Below are 19,539 nucleotides of genomic sequence, written 5' to 3'. Positions count from 1 at the left end.
ATAGTGAGACTGCACTTGGAATACTGTGCACAGTTCTGTTGACTTCAACTTGTAGGGGTGGAAAAGGTCAGAGAGGAGCAACCAAAATGATGAAAGGGCTCAAGCAATTATCCTGCGAGGAAAGGTTACAATACTTGGAGTTTTAGGGGGCAGAAAGGCGGGTCAGGGAACATGATATAGGCATATAAAAATATGTATGGTGCAGGGATGCGGGTGGCACTGTGGGCTAAACCACAGAGCCTAGGACTTGCTGATCAGAAGGTCGGCGGTTCGAATCCCCACGACGGGGTGAGCTCCCGTTGCTCGCTCCCTGCTCCTGCCAACCTAGCAGTTCGAAAGCACGTCAAAGTGCAAGTAGATAAATAGGTACTGCTCCAGCGGGAAGGTAAACGGCGTTTCCGTGTGCTGCTCTGGTTTGCCAGAAGCAGTTTAGTCATGCTGGCCACATGATCCGGAAGCTGTCTGCGGACAAACACCGGCTCCCGCGGCCTATAGAGTGAGATGAGCGCCGCAACCCCAGAGTTGGTCACGACTGGACCTATTGGTCAGGGGTCCCTTTACCTTTACCTATGGTGCAGTGAAAGTGGATAGTCTTTTCGTAATAGTATAATTGGGACCCATCCAAGTAAACCGATTGCTAGAAGATTCAGGACTAATAAAAGGAGATACTACTTCACACAGTTACACTATGGAACCTGTTTCCACAACACGTAGTGATTTTCATCAATTTGGATGGCTTTCAATGACTTCTAGCCAGTGCTATTTTTCTAGAGAAAGAGGCCCCGTCTTATGATGGAAATAGCGCCCACCTGAGAGGTTCCAGAACTGAGTTCTGGTGAATAACGGCTGGTGGGGGCGGGAGCCCTGCTTCTGGTCATGACGACAATGAACTACTTTCCCTGTGAGAACAGGATGCTGAAGTAAATGGGCCTTTGGTCTGATCCAGGAGTATTCTTCTTATGTAATGTGCACTGATTCAGCAAACCTACGTTAAAATATAACAGTTGCAGAAACACAACAAAAACCTAATCTGGAGTTCTCTATTCATATAAATTTATTGAAGATTTCCTTATTGCGTGCGTGCACACACACAAAAGACCGCTTGCTCTGCTGAAATAATAGGCTACACACAGGTAGCAAAATACAATGGAAGACGCTATTGTGTGGCACAATAAGATGAGCCTCCTTTTCCTATGCGCACTGCATGTTTGGGCTGCCCATTTGCACTCCACATTACGCATGTTTTACAGCACGAAACATTAGGTAACCATACTGTAAATTGCCAAACATGATTACTGCATAAAAGATGGAGCAGCAATTAGCCGGTGTGGTCAAATGGGGCTTTGACCTGGAAGACCTGGGTTTAAACGAGGAGGGATGGGTGATTCAGTCTATTTCTGCTCTACATCATTTCATATTCATAACTTTGTGTTTAGACATATATTATTCAATACCTCCTCCAACAAAATAAGCATTTCTAAATGTATTTTCTCTCCAAATGCACTTTTCCAAAGATGTTTCTCAATATCACTTTTTGGTTGGTTTTTTAACTGAATCCTAGTAACGCAAATAATTAACCTGGACTAGGAAAATCCTTGCGCTGAGTTTTCTCTCTCTCTTTTCGACATCAAAATGTCCATTCCTTGACTCACTCTGGCTCAAAAAATGTCAGAAGCTTCACTGCCACAAATGCAATATGATATAAATGTATGGATAAAAAAATTGTCTTGGGAAGATGGGCTGGAGAGCCTAGCGCTGTAAACATTAACCCCTAACACCCCAAACATTTCCCAACACTTTAGAAAGATTAAAGTTGAAAGACTCTGCAAAGTGCCTTAAATCCATAAATTACACTGTATCGAGATTAATGGATCTCTCTTATTTCTGACCCCCCCCTCCAAAAAATGGACTTTTTGATCACTAAATTTTGATAATTAATATACCATTTTAAGCGCTCCCTTATTACCTTATTAGTATTATTGTTAAGTGCTTCCTTATTAATTTGGCAGACTGTGGAAAAGCCAAGCAATAACATTTTTGCTAACGAGGTACATTAGAAATTGACATTGTTCCTGTCTTCCAAACTTTGACATGAAAGAGAATGCGATTCCAGTAATTGCGAAAGAGACAGTTAAAACTTTACTCCATGGTCAGAGCAGAATGTTATTATGTGTAACTGCTTATTAAAAATAACCCTTATTGGTTCTCTCTAAAGGATTTTCTTTTATACATAGTTTTATCCTATAATTTTGTCCCTGTTGGGCATGCTGCCTAAATTTAAACACAAACAGTCAAGCAATGAAGAAACATTAACACATTTACTGTGAACAAAAACTCCCAGTTGTACAGTGAAATTTTAATACATTTCAACTTATCTCTTTTACTAATGGGGAGAGTACAAACCCTGCAGGAATTCGCTCTGCAAACTGGTAATTACAGTAGACTCACTTCTTATATAAATATATATGGTGCATAGGTACACTCAGTCAAGCACCACAGCTGCCCTTTTGATGTAAGTTACAATATAAATATTTGTGGGAGGAAATATTATGAAAATCTACAACAATTCTAAAGGAATACATTATTTTGGGGGAACGTTTCCTTTAACTGTTCTTACGCGCACACACAGTATTTATCAAATACATTTGCTTGCTTGAGCTCAAAACCTATAAGCATGGTTTTTTCATTCTTAATTCTCCCTTTCCCCCCAAAATAGAGCAGCATTCTAAATACATTTGCCACTGGTTCAGAACGAGTGTTTCCAGTCCAAAGATATGAAGCTGTATTGCTACAAATATGCAAATATTTTGTCTCCTCTTGTATTCTTTTGGGCTGGGATTTTTACATACAGATGTGTGTCTCATGTTGTATTATTTCCACTCTATCTACAGTATTTATCTTTTTTTCTAGAAAAAAAAATATTCGAAATTTCCAACGTAACACAAATTAAAACTAATTAATTATTTGTCCCTTCTGGACTTTCCCCCCACCCCACCCCTGGTTTCCACTTCTCCCTTTTGTTTCATTACACATCTTATCTTTCCCATTCAATCTCAAGTCCATTTAATAACCTTAATACATGGTACTTCATAGATGCTATATCTATCCTGCTAATGTTTCTAACTCTTTACAATTAAATTTAAGGTATTCTATATTTTTTCCCCAGTCTTGTACAAACTTTTCTTCATCTTGGTCACTGATCTGCCCAGTCATCTTTGCCATTTCAGCATAGTCTATCATCTTTGTTATCAATTCTTCCTCCGTTGGAACTTTCTCTTCCTTCCGATCTAACTACAGTACAGTCATACCTCGAGTTGAATGCGCTTTGGGTTGAGCGTGTTCGAGTTGCGCTCCGTGGCAACCCGGAAGTAATGGAGAGTACTACTTCCAGGTTTCGCCGCTCGCACATGTGCAGACACTCAAAATGATGTCATGCGCATGCGCGGTAGCAGCGAAACGCAACCCGCGCATATGCAGACGCACTGTCGCATCTTGCGTTCCATTCGGGATGAGAACAGGGCTCCGGAATGGATCCCGTTTGCATCCCAAGGTACCACTGTATTTATCTATCATTATTCATCCAACTATCTATCACCCATTGCAAGAAGATAAAGGTCACTGCAAGGAGCTTTCAGAAATATAGCCATCTAGTAAAGTTTGAGTCAGCTAGGATGAAATCCAGCAAACTTCACATGTATGTCTTCCTCATTAGAGTCTCTTTACCCTGCTAAACTGCCTCCAAGGAGATGTAAGATTAATAATAATAATAATAATAATAATAATAATAATATACCACCCTATACCCACAGGTCTCAGTGCCCTGTTAAAAGGATGTTGACATTGTTCCTTTAATTTTTCCACCATCCAAACTGTAAGACAGAAAGATAAATTGGGCAAACGCGAATCTCATAGCTATCACATTCTTGCACACAAACATCTTTGCATACTATCCAATCCTGCAAATCTGCAATAAATCGCTGCAAGGTTAAATAATGTGAATGTGATGGGGGACGGACGGACTCCAATGCCCTTTCTATCTGAGAATAGGTGAAAGGGGGCTGTGATGATGCCTCAAAACAGTAAGCATTTTTACTAAAAAAAAAATGTGGGAGTTCCACAAAACAACTAATGGCATGAAATTTTCTTAAGCTTTATATGGTGAAAGCAACAACTCGGTCGAAGAAGAAGAAGAAGAAGAAGAAGAAGAAGAAGAAGAAGAAGAAGAAGAAGAGACAGAGGGAATAATTCATTAACGGGCAACAGCAACAAAGAAGCTTGCTATACATCCCAAGGGCAACTTTGTTCCAACCCATCTGCAAGACGTCTACATCCATACATAACCCTGTTTACATATGTTATAAAGCAGGGATTGGGAAGCTGCAGTGCTAAATATATTGTTGGTCTCCAAAGTCCTTGAGTATCATCCAGCATGTCCAGCAATCAGGGATGGTGGGAGTTGTGGCCAAATGCCATCTAGAGAGCAACAAGGTCCCAATCACAGTCTGTTCATCCCCTGCCTACAATGCACAGCTACTGTACATGATAAAATGCGAACAAAGGCATTGCTTATTTGAAACCAAATGGTGACATCAGGCATATAAAAAGGGTACTTTTAATCTGCGGCGTATGTAGCAGGGATCTGGTATTTGGTAATATAAAGGTGGGATCTTGCACTGCAGATCTGGTTGTACCAGATAATCCTGGTGGTCCCTTCCAAATCTACAATTCTGTGATCCTGTGATGATAGCATCATAGAGTTGGGGCCACAAGGGACATCTAGTCCAACCCCCTGCCATGCAGGAATCTTGCCTACAGCAGTCCCTGGGTGGGCTTGAACCACCAACTTTCTGCTTAACAGCCAGACTCGCTAACCCAATCTAGATAAATAATTGAAAACTAAAAGGACAACTTGGGAGGTCCAGAAGTGAGAGGACACACATTGTGGTCGCCCAGAAGTTGGTCATCCATCACTTCGTATGCAGTGGTGAGATAAGTAAACCAGGCCCTCTTTGAGAGAATACACTAAAACGTTTCTTTCATGAAGAACCCTTGCTCCCTGAAACTTAGATGAGTTTTATTGCATTCGTGTTTTGAATCAAGGCTCTAAAGCCATTTGTGTGTGGTCACTAATTAGTGGGGGGTGGGAGGGCAAGGGTACAGCTTTACAGCATTAGGATTCGTTGATGGTGAAAAAACTCTGCCATTTTGGAAGAAGGAAAAGCTTTTGCACAAGAAAAAGCATGCCAATCGATTATGGGAAAACCTGGCCCTGATGCACCAAGAAACCAGTTGTGTACAGCAGCAGCAGCAGTACCCCCTTCTATATTTATGAAGTGTAAAGGTGAAGGGCATTCTGCTGAGATTAATACAAATAAATGCACACAATTATTCATTTAGCTCCAACAACCAAGCTTCGTTACAAACAGTTGCTTGTTTATATGTTTGTGGTGGAAAGCAGCCAACCTTCTTCCACATTATTGTCATCCTAACCTCTTGGCAGAAGCAAAAGGAACAGAGAATATCAAGAACTGCTCAGTCTTTTACTTGTGACCCAAGCTGATTTACACACAGAGACAGACGGAAACACCAACAAAACTCTGAGCACTTCCACAATTTATAACAATGATTTCTATGTTGGGTCAAAAAGCACCCAACTTGGTTGACGAAAGCCAACATGCCTTCTTGCTTGGTTAGAAAGGGAAAGTTTGATTCTGCAGGAAGCATTCCTGCTACTGATGTCACTTTGATGCTGTTGCTCCTGTACACACATAGCATATTGGCACAAATATAAGCTGCACCCAAATATAAGCCATACCTTTACAATTCATTGGGGGGGGGGGACAGAGAGAGAGAAAGACACTACCCAAATCTAAGCTGCTCCCTTAAAATTCCACAGGCACTCACACCCGTTCCGTTTTACCACGTCTGTTTCAGCAGCAATATCGTAAACGTCAGTTTTTGTAAGGTCGCGAATTTAAGCCTCACTTTAACTTTTCATGGTCAGAATTTGGAGAAAAAAGCGAGGCTTATATTTAGGCCAATATGGTAGTTTACCAGGCCACTTCTATGGGCTGAGTCCCATCGGACCTAGGGCTGCTGTTTTGTAAAAATAAAGTATTATTTATCAAACACCTATAGCCTCTGCCTTCAGATGTAGACATGCAGACATAACACAGAAAGGATCTAAGAGAGGGTGAAGGGAACTTGAACATAAGGGGTTAAAACCAATGAGAAGAGAGATGATAGAAGGAAGGTGAACCTGTTCAGTTAGGGGGAAAGCAGGTCAGAGTGGGGGGTGGAATTCAGTCTGATGGTTTCTCTTCTCTTTTAATTATTTTTGGAAAGATATTTTTTTTTTACCTATTGAGGATAGGTAGAAAAGAGAAATCCTAAAGTAAAATATGGGAAACGGGAGGGAAGAAGAAAGAAGATGGTGTCAGCAAGAAGAACAAAGGGAATGAGGATGAATAAAGACAGGCAGAAGAAGAAAATATAAGTAGGGGAGAGGAAGAGGGCCAATAAATTTAAATTAAGACAGCTGTAGTAAGGTTTGCTGCATGGCTACACACTTCATATGGTGGGAAGGCCAAAATGTTTCCGGATGGGGGGAAAGATTTTTGTTTACATGCAGTGGCGTAGCGTGGGTTGTCAGCACCCGGGGCAAGGCGAGTAATTTGCGCCCCCTAACCCGTGGATTTGCGCCCCCTAACCCTAACCCCCAGATGTTGCACCCGGTGCGGCCGGGCCCCCTGCACCCCCCACGCTACGCCACTGTTTACATGTGTGGCTCTTCACAGACATAATGTCATGATTTTATGCAGCCAATCAGACTTGCCTACATGACAACATCACTGAGCCCAACCCAGAGAAGTGTGTTTACTCTGTATTGGCTTAGCTTGCCCTCGGCGATATCATAAAATATGACTGGATGTGAACAATTATTATTAGATAACAGACACTTCCAACTTCTTTCAGTCCAGTCCTTGCAAAATTCCTTGAAATGGGGTGGGTGGATCCCAGTGAGCAGTGGATCTTTCCATAGTGAGTGGAAAAGTTGTGCAGGGGGCTAAGTGATTATGGTCCCTGATCATATAATAGGGTTCGACCTTCATTCAAGCAGACATGAATCAAAGCTCCCTTCAGACCCTCCTGATGCAGTGTAGGACGGTCGGAGGCTAAGTGAGTGGGACCAGTATTCCAAGAGATGCCTCTTTTTGTGCCTGCCTCTTGCCTTTCATGTTCAGGCCAATGACCGAACTTGGTTTATTATGGTCATAAAAGGGCTCCAATTTTAGTAATCACAATGCCCTGCATAGTGCTTGCCTGTGGCTGCCAAGTCTGCTCACAGAGCTTATCAGAAACATAGTTTATTGATATTTCCCGGGTGGAAAGGTTTGATGATGCACACAAAAAGACTATGCTACAATGAGTCTACAAAATGGACTTACGTTGAATCTAGTCCTGGACTTTCAATTGCTTTTGAAATTTTCTAATTCATAGACTTTCTCAGTCCTACTGCCTGAGCTCATTTGACCCAAGATGCCTTGATCTTCTTTACTCAAATTCGGTTCCCCACCATTGTGCCCCATCCCCATCCCCATATATCAGTCATTCAGATTTCAGGTGCGAGCCAAATGTTTAAACGTTTTTGCCGATTCCCCCTGCTATCCCAAAATCACAAAATTCGTTTGGATTCTGGTAGTCAGGCACCTATTAGCTGTGCTCTTCAGGGAGCGATCCTCTCTTAATTATAGCTTGTTGAGTGCTGTTTGGTTTCTCACTGACACATTGACGACAGTGTATGTATTCGGTGATACAGAATGCATAATAAATTTAATTAAAGAAAACAGAATTACTAGGAAGACAAGAGGAAAATGATTTGTAGTGTCAGGGATTAGTCATAATTTAATAACCTTTTTACAACTTCGCAAGATAAACTCGCCAGAAAAAAAGTTGTCGTTTTAAAAAATCACTTATGTTCAAGCGTAATTGAAGACTGTGAACGGCACACTTGTTTCTGGTGGTTTAAAAACAACCACCAGTGTTTCTAGGAAGAAAACATTATGCCAGCAATTGGAAGTGGTGCTCCATTAATATTCAGTACATGCCAACACCTAAAATAAATAAAAAAATCGGGAAGAAAATGTGTTGTGCCAAGTTTATTTTGGCAATACTGCATGGCATGATTTGTACTCAGACTTTTTTTTTTAATAAAAAGTCTTTTACAAATTCAAATCCTTTCCAATTAAAAAGAGAGAGAGAGAGAAGAGGAAGTAGTATTTCTGAAGCCCGTCTAGTTTTACTTTCCAGCTCGGCCTGAACATACCATAGTACACAAATTCCAGTTTTCTTTGAATTATGATTAGACAAGTCTAAGCCAATGCAGCAGGATCATAAGGTGGCATTCAATTAAAATTTACTCAGAATAGACCCACTGAGATTAAAAGACCTAACTTGGTTATATTCATGCCAATAGGTCTACTCTGTGTAAAACTTAGTTGAATACCACCCAGCATCATTATTATTTTTTGCTTGTTTGTTTGAGTTTCTTTAATGGATTGGTTAGGCCAGGGGTTGGCAAACTAAGGCCCTGGGGCCGGATGCGGCCCCCCAGGCTCATTATTCCGACCAGTGTCATGAAGCTGGAACCTGCTGCGAAGCGGAGACTCCCAGCGATGGCAATGGGAGGAAGAGGCTGAGAGGCAGTGGCTCTGCCACTGTCAGTGGTGTTTGATTGACAGAGAAGAAGGAGGAGGAGGAGTTTGGATTTGATATCCCGCTTTATCACTACCCGAAGGAAAGCGGCTAACATTCTCCTTTCCATTCCTCCCCCACAACAAACACTCTGTGAGGTGAGCGGGGCTGAGAGACCAGAGAAGTGTGACAAGCCCAAGGTCACCCAGCAGCTGCATGTGGAGGAGCGGAGATGCGAATCCGGTTCACCGGAGACATCCCCACGCTGCGCTGAGGTAAACCAGGTGCAGCGTTTAATTGGTAGAGCTGCCGCTGCTCGGCCTCTTCCTCCCGCCGCCATGACCGGGAGTCGCGGCTTCGCGGTGGGTTCTGGCTTCACAGTGTGGCCACTTCCTCCAGCCGCCGTCACCGCCCTGGTGCTCCTGTGGGCCAGAGAGTGGAGGGGACGAGCTCACTCTGCCTACCCACGAGAAGAAGCAGCAGCAGTGGTGGTGGCGGCGGCAGCCCCTGGGAAAGTAAGCGCAGTGGCTGTTGCTGGGGCTCCACTCATGTGAAGGGAGTCCAATCCTGCTTGGGCAGTGTCTTCTCCCTGGCAAGTTGGCTGGATCACCCAACTCTCGATCACCTGACGTCATAATGACATAAAATATTAGAGAGTAGAGTGGTCTCCTTCACCTGTCAAAGTTAACCTGCAGGGGCAGGCAAGACAAAGAACTAACCTACTGGGCCAAAACACCCTACACTGGCTGGGATTCTTCTTCTTCTTCTTCTTCTTCTTCTTATTATTATTATTATTACTTAAGAAAACATGTAAAAACTTAAGAACCTTTAATAAACTTAAAATCAACTTAATTCACAAGTTGTTGGTCAAAACGTTAAATCAAATTTAAACATCCAAAAATTGTTCACATCTCAAGACTTTTCCAGTCTAAAAGAACTACTCATGACTCAAACCCACTTCAAACCAAAACAGGCCACGAAAATTCTCCGATCGTACACATCATGCATCCGAACAATCTGGTCTTGAATAGCAGTTGTGACATTATGGAAACTGTTCTGCGCGTCATTTGCGCCACTAAACACACTTGCGGGCATATCCCGCAGTTTGCCGTCCTTAGAATAGTCTGCGAAGGATAGTGAGCCACACAATTGCTGGAATTTCCTTGGCCAATCTCCTAATGCCTCACAAACATAATACCCACGTTCGGGAAACCGCTGCTCTCTCCCATATGGGCAGGTGGTGTCTAAGCTATTTATAATTTCCAAGGCCTTCTGGCGTGCCTCTTTGACTGTCCAATTAATGCTTCGTATTTGTCTGAGAGCCCTCATCAGTGCACTAACAGAGTACCAATTCGCATCCTGTAGTATGTAAACCCGACCTTGAAACCTGTCATAGCAGGTAAAGGTAAAGGGACCCCTGACCATTAGGTCCAGTCGTGACCGACTCTGGGGTTGCGGCGCTCATCTCGCTTTATTGGCCGAGGGAGCCGGCGTACAGCTTCTGGGTCATGTGGCCAGTATGTGTCTGGGTCATGTGGCGAACCAGAGCAGCGCACGGAAACGCCGTTTACCTTCCCGCCGGAGTGGTACCTATTGATCTACTTGCACTTTGATGTGCTTTCGAACTGCTAGGTTGGCAGGAGCAGGGACCGAGCAATGGGAGATCACCCCGTCGTGGGGACCTTCTGATCGGCAAGTCCTAGGCTCTGCGGTTTAACCCACAGCGCCACCCGCGTCCCTGTCATAGCGGGTGGCCATGTCTAAATTGTCTAGCTGTCCCAACACCTCTGAAACTCTATCAACCTCAACCTCCAACACCAACCTCCGAAAGAATGTGTCAACGAGGCTAACCTGTATTTGCCCAATTTTAATTTGCCACATTAACACACCGCCGCTGGGATTCTTATTTGAAGTTCAAATGTTTCCTCTCCAAGTGCTATTTCTTTTTCTATAAAATGTTACTAAGGCATAATGCAATACCATTAAAAGCAAACTAAATAATAAAAAACATAAAAGGAAAAGCAAGTGCAGGGTCCTCTCTCAAAGGTAGGTCTTAACCCTTGTCTTACGCTGAAACAGGTGGACTCTCCCAGCCCTCACAGGGGAGCTTTCCTTTCTTCTCCCTGCCTTTCACCCAGGGTCCTTCACCAACCATCCATCACCTTCATCCATGTATAATCCCAATAAGACCCAGAGCTTAAGACAGCAAGTGCTCTCTCTCATGAACATGTGGACACAAGCAGTGTGGGAGAGGCTCAAAGGCATCTTGGACCTTGGGACTGCTCTATGAGCATGCAAACGTAAACATTTGACAGTAAGATTTGTTGATGTTCCTGCATCGCAGCGGGTTGGACTAGATGACCCTTGGACCCTTCCAATATCTTCAGTTACATGATTCTATTATTCTATGGCCATACCTCTGAGAGGCAAGCCCCTGTGGCAAGTGCATCCCCTGCAAAAGCGCTGTAAAACCCACTGCATCCCACCATGTCAGCAGATTAAACTTGTTTTACAGACACCTCCTAAAACAGGGCAGAAGACCAAATGGTTATGCCATACTGCAGTCTCCATATCATTAGTATTGCCAAGTTGGGTGGCTGGAAGCCAGTCCCGGTCTTAAAGGGTGAAGGACCACATTCTTTTAATTCTTGTGAGGATGGAAGAATAGATGAAATTAGATTAGATTAGGTAGACTGGATCGCTATGTAAAAGACACTGTTGCTCACTAATGCTCTCAAGGAGATATTTAATTTGTTGCACAGACGCAAAGAGAAAGTAGCTGTCAGTTTAAGTGCCATTTCTGTCACACTTTTTAATAATATACTGTTCCTGTAATTATACTGCGGTTCTTTTATATTTAGTAAAAAGCTTGCTTAGTTTTACAACGAAAAACAATTTAAGAAATTATAGAAACAGACTGAACACAGCGGTTCATTTGTTGAGGCAATTATCCAGATCCTTGTCAAGGAAAAAGGAGAGAGAGAGAACAAAGACTGTGATGTGCAAAAAAATGTTTCTAATTCTATGCTATAATGCTTACAATATGTCTGTGGTTGTGTTGGATTATGTTAATAAACTGCAGTCAAAATGTATTTGTCACAACACAAAGGAAGGGCGCTATCAATCGTCTTGCCAGATATTTTAAATTAGTCACCAAAATGTCTAGCCAAGGTTTCCTCCATGACCCTCACATGGAAGAGTGAGGCTTATTGGACAGTTTTTCCTGTGAGACCACACTGCCCCCCCCTTCAATGCTCAAGTATCTTGAAGAATCTGGAAAGTAACTGTAAAGTGTGCTGCCCACCCGATATTCTTCTTTTTCTTCTTTGATTTAAAGGGACTAGCATCCTTAAGGAACTCAGGACACTAGTGTTTGGGATGTGGTGAGAATAGGCATGGTAGGCTTAATTTAAAAAAAGTGGTAAAGCTCCTTATGAAATAACTGGCTGTCCAAAGAAAAAGATCAAAGAGTCAGCACTTTCAGCTTCCACGCAAACTTTTTTTAAAAAACAAACAAATACACAGTCCTTTTTCCTAATAACCATTGCAAACCGTTGGGAAAGACATTATCTGTTGCTTTTTGCAATGCAAACATTTGCATACAACAGCTTGGGAAAAGGACACCCCCAAAACAAGTTAACAATCCCAGAACTTTTTTTAAAAAAAATGCTATGTAAAGTAATCATTGAGGAAATTCAGGCCACATATTTTTAAAGGTCAGAACTAAACTATTTTTGGAGGGGGGGATCCTCCGTAAATCCAAACATGCATCATCTTGTTTTGTAAAGATTTTTTTAATAAATAAAAATCGTGGGTAAAGATTTTTGGACAGTAGGAAACGCAAGTATTACTCTCTCATCGCTGATGATGCTCCCACCATGAAGTTCCTTTCGTACAATTAGATTATGTAGATGTCATTGGAAGATGTTGCTGAAAGCTGTTTACATCATTTGACAGCTATGAAAGGAGGGGGAAAGAGAAGCGCAAGTGCACAAGCACATAAGTCAAAACAAAACGAGCATCCAAACGTAGATTATGAAATGCGAATGTGCTGCAAAACATTTCAATGTAATAATAAAAATATGGATCCTGTTTCTCCATTCCCCACCTCCCTGCGACATCTGGAGATAGTTTGGCAAAGCAATTGCCAGAAACCAAATAATATCTCTGCCTGACTAGTTCTTTTCCTCTGCATACAAACAATTAATAGAATATGCAGCCCATTTTCAATGTGTTCATACTGATTAGGCTGTTTCCTGAAATTAAGTAGCTGTTTTGTAATGTAATATTGCATAATTGGGCAGAAAAAACAACAACCTTGCCTTTTCTTTGGTAAAAGGAGAATACTGTTAAAGAACACCAAGTTGACCACTTGAAGAACATGAGTTGCAAGTAAGTATCTGTGCAGTCCCGTATTTAAGCCCTGCACTTTTGCAAAGCCATCTCCAGGACCATTCAGAATCTGTAGCTAGAGAGCTGGACTCCACTCCACTCTCCACAAAAGGGGAAGATGTGTTGCCTCTGCATGTGTCTTGAGGGGCAAGCTGGACATTTTCCTTCATAACCTCTTTAAAAAATGTCCCTTTAAAGGAGAAGGGACATTTGAGATGGAGAAGCTGTGTGACTGCACAGCTGACCACTTGGAGAAAAACGCATACAGATAAGCAACCTGTGTTTTATTTTTCATGATCTCTGTGCATAATGTAGTCAATGAAATAAGACGTTTGGTGCAAAAGTCCTGGGAAGTTGGGTGGTTGGATCATGTCATACCATCGCTATACCAGCTGCACTGGATTACTGGTATGTTCCTAGACCCAATTTAAAGTGCTAATTTCAGTTATTACAGCTTTAAGTCCAGTGTGAGGAACCTTAGGCCCTCTAGATATTGTTGGACTACAACTCACATCAGCCCCAGTGAGCCTGGCCAATGGCTAGAGGTGTTGACTTAAATGATTTGGGCTAGTGCTAAATAAAATGCCAGCTTTACCCATATCAACCTGCCTACACTCGAAGATCAACATTGGATGCCCTTCTCATTTACCTGCCAGTTTGGACACTGAGATTGGTGGGTGCAAGGTTAGGGCTTTTTCTGTGGTGGGCCCACGGCTCTGGAAAACTCACCAACTAATGGTCGGGGTGATGATCTATAGGCCAACACCATCTTCAGAGCTGCAGCTTCTCCACCTCTATCCTGCAGCTTGCAGGTAAATGCTATAGCTCTCAAATAATTAAACTAGTAAAGTGATTGAAATGATGGAAATAGTGAAATGTTACAAAATGCTCAAATAAGACTTCCCAAAGAAAGGCTTTCTGACAGATGCTGAGAGATGTGACTGCAGATCTTAATTAAGACATCCCAGCCTAATCAAATTTGTAAAAAAAAAATGTTACTGACAGCCAAGAACATGGAACAACCACCAAAGAACTATCAAGAAAGGTTGTTTGAATTCACAGGAAGAGGAAACATGCATGAGAGTGTCTCTCCACAGGATCAGAAAACCATCTCCCTATGCATTGGGCATACTTGTTGCATACTTGTGGCAAATAGGATGGTGGAAGGGTGACCCCAGTGCCAAATCTGGGGCCCTGATACTGTAGACTCAGGGACCACTTGTGGGTATCTTCTCCTGCTCTGTTTAACATAACTACAAGAGAGTTGTTTTGACTGGCAAGAAGTGTGATTGCATGTTGTAAACACCAAGTCCATAGTAGAGATGGAGTTTGGTTTGAAATGCCTCAGTCCCATGAGAGGGGAGCCCAAGATCCCAGACTTGGCCTGTGTTCACTCATAACACCACCAGTGTGGCTAGCCAGCCTTCAAACCTGTCAAACTGAACTTAGAATATATTTTTCTTTTTAAAACACTAGAAAGAGTTGACTTAACATCAGTTCACAACTCTGTAGTAATAATAATTAATAATAATAATAATAATAATAATAATAATAATAATAATAATAATATTTATACCCCACTCATCTGGCTGGGTTTCCCCAACTACTCTGGGCAGCTTACAGAATACATAAAATATTATAAAGCATCGAACATTAAAAACTTCCTGATACAGGACTGCCTTCAGATGTCTTGTAAAAGTTGCATAGTTATTTATCTCCTTGACATCTGACGGGAAGGTGTTCTACAGGGAGGGTGCCACTACCGAGAAGGCCCTTTGCCTGGTTCCCTGTAACTTTGCTTCTCGCAGTAGTAATAAAAATAACCATAAGAGAGTTATTATATGAATGGCTTGGTGGGGTTGTGTACTCCCCCCCTTGCACATGCAAAATCACATTTTCACTTCCTCTTTTGCAGCAAACCATCATTTGGCATTGTGCCCCAATCCAGGCAATCTGTTTTTTGCCCAGTTTGAATTTAATACCAAAACTCTGGTTTTTACAATGTAAGAGGAAATCATGGAGGTTCCAAGGGAAGGAAAGAGCATGCAAGCAAATTACTCATTTATCTAACATCAAGCCATGATTTGATATGATAACTGAATGAAATCAGTGCATGAAGTCCTTGTAATAGTGATTTGGGAAAACCAGGAGACCCAGACCACAGAAAGTCCTCCTGCACAAGCTCCTTCAAACGAAACAGTAGTGCTCTTGCACAGACCCCATTCATTTCAATGAGGCTTGTAACTTTTTGGAAGATGGGTGTCCTCTATGACTTAGGGCTGTCAATTGAACCAATTTTGATTTGTTCCCCATGCAATGCTCGAGCACATGGTGAAACACATGGCCCTTCCATGAGCTGAGTAAAGCTGCATGAGATCTGTGGATCCAACACCTTCTTCTCCAATTGATGAGCATTACATCTGACAATGGACTATAAAATAGGAGTGTCTGAAATAGCTTTATCAGAAAGAAAAAATAGTAACATGGATGTTCGTATCAAACTTGACTGCTCTGGCTTGACTATACTGGTTGCCAGTTAGTTTCTGGGTCCAATTCAAAGTGCTGGTTTTGACCTATAAAGCCTTAAATCGCTGAGGACCACAATACCTCAAGTACCATCTCTCCCCATATGAACTGATCCAGACTCTGCGTTCACCATCTGAGGCCCTTCTTCATGAGCCCTTTCCATGATAGGTCCAGAGGGTGGGAACACAAAAATGAACCTTTTCTGTAGCAGCTCCCCATTTATGGAATGCTTTCCCCAGGAAGGTTCATCTGGGACCTTCATTATACATCCTTAGGCTTCCGGTGAAAATGTTCCTCTTTAACCAGGCCTTTAGCTGATTAATATTCTATGGACTTTTATACGTGTTTGCGTGTGGAGGGGTGTTATTGTTTTGTTTTGGTTTCACAATTTATTTTGTACTTTTAATCATATATTTTTAACTTGTCAACCACCCTGAGATCTTTGGATGAAGGGTGGTATATAAATTTTAACAACAACAACTCATACAGTAGCCTGAATTTCAGTATTAAACATGCAAGTGAAGATCGCGATAGTCACTGCAGAATAGCAGGGCATTTAGAAATGCAACATCTAGGCACAACTTTAAAATGGCAGACGCTCTAGTTCCTTCTTCCCTTCTCCTACTTTCCAAATTAGTGTCCATATCATCCTGGTATGGAATGGGATATATTAATTGCTTTAACTGGTTTCATTGTTGGAGTTTAAGGATTCATATTTGTACATGGTTCTATCAGTTTGTCTAAAAAGTAGCCTCAAATAACGTACATCTCAAATAAGGAAGAACGCCTAACTATTTCTAGCAGGAAATGTTTTTTCCCCTTAATTTAACAAGAGACAAGAATACCCATTGGCTATGTATATTAAGTCTTGCCTGTGGGTTACATACACTTAAACGCTGCATTAAAAAGCTGTAACAAACTCTCCAACATGACTGCTTAAGGACCATCCATCTTTTCAAATGATTTTCTGCGATACCAGTTCTTTCAATTAAAATCAAAATATATTTAAAATGATCTAAGGCTTTTGACTTATCAGCGGCGTGGCACACAATTAACTGGAACAAAAGAATTATTACAACTGTAGTCCTGATTCCCCCCTTTTTTTAAAACAAAAAGAGTCTTATGTTAGCTTTGCTTTGACATCGGTTAGCTTGTGCAATTCTTCATTGTGTCTAAGGCAGAGTCAAGGAAGCTCTCTCAAACCAAGGGCCGTTTAAGGGGTGGCATGTGAGTGGCAAAAGGGCCACAGGCAGAAGTGGAGAGAGGAATGAATGTAGACTTTACCTTTGTACAATAAGCTCGTTCCTAAATGCACAAGCTCTCTCACACCTTTCTCTATCCCCTATCCATGTATGCAAGAAGCATTACGATAGCTAAGGGCATACAGCAGGCAAAAATACTCAAGGAGAATGAGAAGCAATACCTATGAGAGGTGTGTCAGACTCTCCAACATTTCTCTGAAGGGCTGCCTTCAGATGTCTTCTAAAAGTTGCATAGTTACTTATCTCCTTGGCTCGGGGGTCGTATAACTCCACGCCCTCCAACATTTCTCCAACAAAAATAGGGATGTCCAAATCAAAGGTGGGACATTCCACAACCAAATCAGAAACCAGGATGGCTCTGCTGATGCACCGGAAAATTTCAAGTCTTACATTCTAAGAATTGGGAACTATTCACTGGCAGCACAACCAGTGACAGTTCACCACAGGGTATTCAGAAAGAGTGTGGTAATAGTCGCTAAAAACAACCCCGTGTACAAGCAGCTCTTGGCAAAATGTCACCAGGTTTGCCAGTATTAGTTGATAGTTTAGCCAAAGGTGTTTAGAAAGATGCTTAGTCAAAATCGGCCCACTACTTTTTTTGCTGAAGAGATTTCTTCTAATTTTCCTTTAACTGTTTTTGAATTGCTTTAATTGTTGTGCTTCTTAATTGCTTTTTTATTGTATATTTTAATTTGAAATGGTTTAACACCACCAATTATTGTGTATTTTAATTATAAATTGATTTCATAGTTGTAAAACATTTATAATTGTAAGCCAAAGACAAGCCATTTTGGTATATAAGAGGCATATAAATTAACAATTACAAGAATTGAACTGTCATGTGCTTGGACCTTCACATTTTTTTAGAAGTAAGGTTATCTGAATTTTGGGTGCTGTGAAGGCCTAATGTCCAAAATTAATCTGACAGTATACTGATGGCTCACAACACCATGTAATTTGGCTGTACAGCCCAACCCTGAGTAGGCCCTGCCTCTGTTCCCGAAAAATAGATCAGCCTAAATCTAACACAATGAACAGTTTATCAAAAAAATGGCCAATCTACTCTTCAGTCTCCATGAGATTATTTGGCACTTACTACAATAACACCAAAAACCATGCATGGTGATTTCAGTAGATTTCACCAGAGAGTTAATAAAGTGATCAAGCAGTGGTTCACAAAATTTGCAGATTTTGAGAAGGTGTCGAGGGCACCAGTCACAAAATGGCTGCCAGCAGAGTTGTGGTCTAATGTAAAATGGCCGTTCCCATCAAACGAGCAGAAAAGGAAGAGAGACAGGGACATAAAACGGTTCAAATATGGAAAATCTATATAATTTTATTGTTAACAAAGAATATAAGAAGATATTTCTACTTTTCCAGACACTGTTAAGACTTGGTTCTTATGTTATCTGTTGCTGGTTTGCTGCTATAGATTATGGCTAGAAAATAAAAGATAACTGAATCCAGGAATAATTTTGAATTACTACAGCCAGCCACACACTTTCATAGTCACAAATAAAATAATGACATGCTTAATTCCGGATGGAAAGTATTTCTTTAACTATCTTTATGAAACAGAAAAGAATAGAAATACAAGGAAAGTGCACCAAAAATACATTTTTTAAACCCCTCCATCAGAGCAGTAGTTAAACAATTTGCTGGTCCAGACTACTGTGATGTTTGGTGCTGAATGTAATCTACAATCATCTGGAAATTAGGAATTTATGAGGAAATGATAATACCAGAACCAGAATGATAATAATACCAGAACCTACAAGTGTCCCTATTTTCCAGGGATATCCCTGATTTAGAGAAGCAGTCCCAGATTTGATCCCAGTCCCAATTTTCCTTAGAATGTCCCTATTTTCATTGGAGAAATGTTGGAGGGTATGGAGTTATCCAACCCCCGAGCTGTCTGAAGGCAATCCTGTGTAGGGAAGTTTTTTTAAAATGTGTAATGTTTTAAAGGTTTATATATGTTGGAAGCTGCACAGAGTGGCTGGGGCAACTCAGATCAGATGTGTGGGGTATAAACAAGCTTATAATAGTGATTTAGATAAGATGCACTCAAGTTTCTTGAGACATATCCTTGGGCTCCCAAATTCAATCAAGTATCAGACAATGTGTGCAAAATTAGGTATACACATGATGGTATATTGGGCATGGACTATCACTATAAAATACAGGCTGCATTGCCATTTCCGTTCCCAACCTTTGAGTTTGCTTTCCGATTTACTTAAGGACTCCTATAAATCCAGATGGCTCCATCTCATACACAGAAAAATTAGATCTATTGGTATTGACTTGGAATTATTGTATAATTCTAGTGAGCAATGTATTTATCGCAATATCCAAATTAGATTAAGGGATATTGAAAAACAAAACATTGAGTCAGCTGTAAATAAAATCTGCTCCCCCAAGTTCTATGGTTTTAATGCAACCGATAACAGGATCACTTATATCTCAGAGTTTATAATTCCAGTCCAACACAGGGCATTTATGTTAGCCTGACTGAACGTTTCCCCCTCAGTTTTTGTTAAGTGCAGATATTTAAACATCCCTAGAAATTATAGACATTGCAGATGTTATTTGAATGTGCTGGACACGGTAGAACATAGTCTTTTCTAATGTCCGCTGTACAACCAGCTACGTAAACTACCCTTTT

At 41.3% G+C, this 19,539-nt stretch overlaps 1 protein-coding gene across 12 annotated transcripts in view; it reads right to left on the bottom strand.

Moving 5' to 3' along the window:
* Positions 1-19,539, bottom strand: part of BNC2 (basonuclin zinc finger protein 2) — a 398,619-nt gene that overhangs the window by 151,518 nt on the left and 227,562 nt on the right. The gene's annotated exons all lie outside the window — the stretch shown is intronic.

The sequence above is a fragment of the Podarcis filfolensis genome (assembly GCF_964270895.1).
Source record: "Podarcis filfolensis genome assembly, chromosome: 17".
NCBI classification, from domain to species: Eukaryota; Metazoa; Chordata; class Lepidosauria; order Squamata; family Lacertidae; genus Podarcis; species Podarcis filfolensis.
The sequence above is the reverse complement of the archived record's forward strand: the minus strand, read 5'-3'. Positions and strand labels throughout refer to the sequence as shown.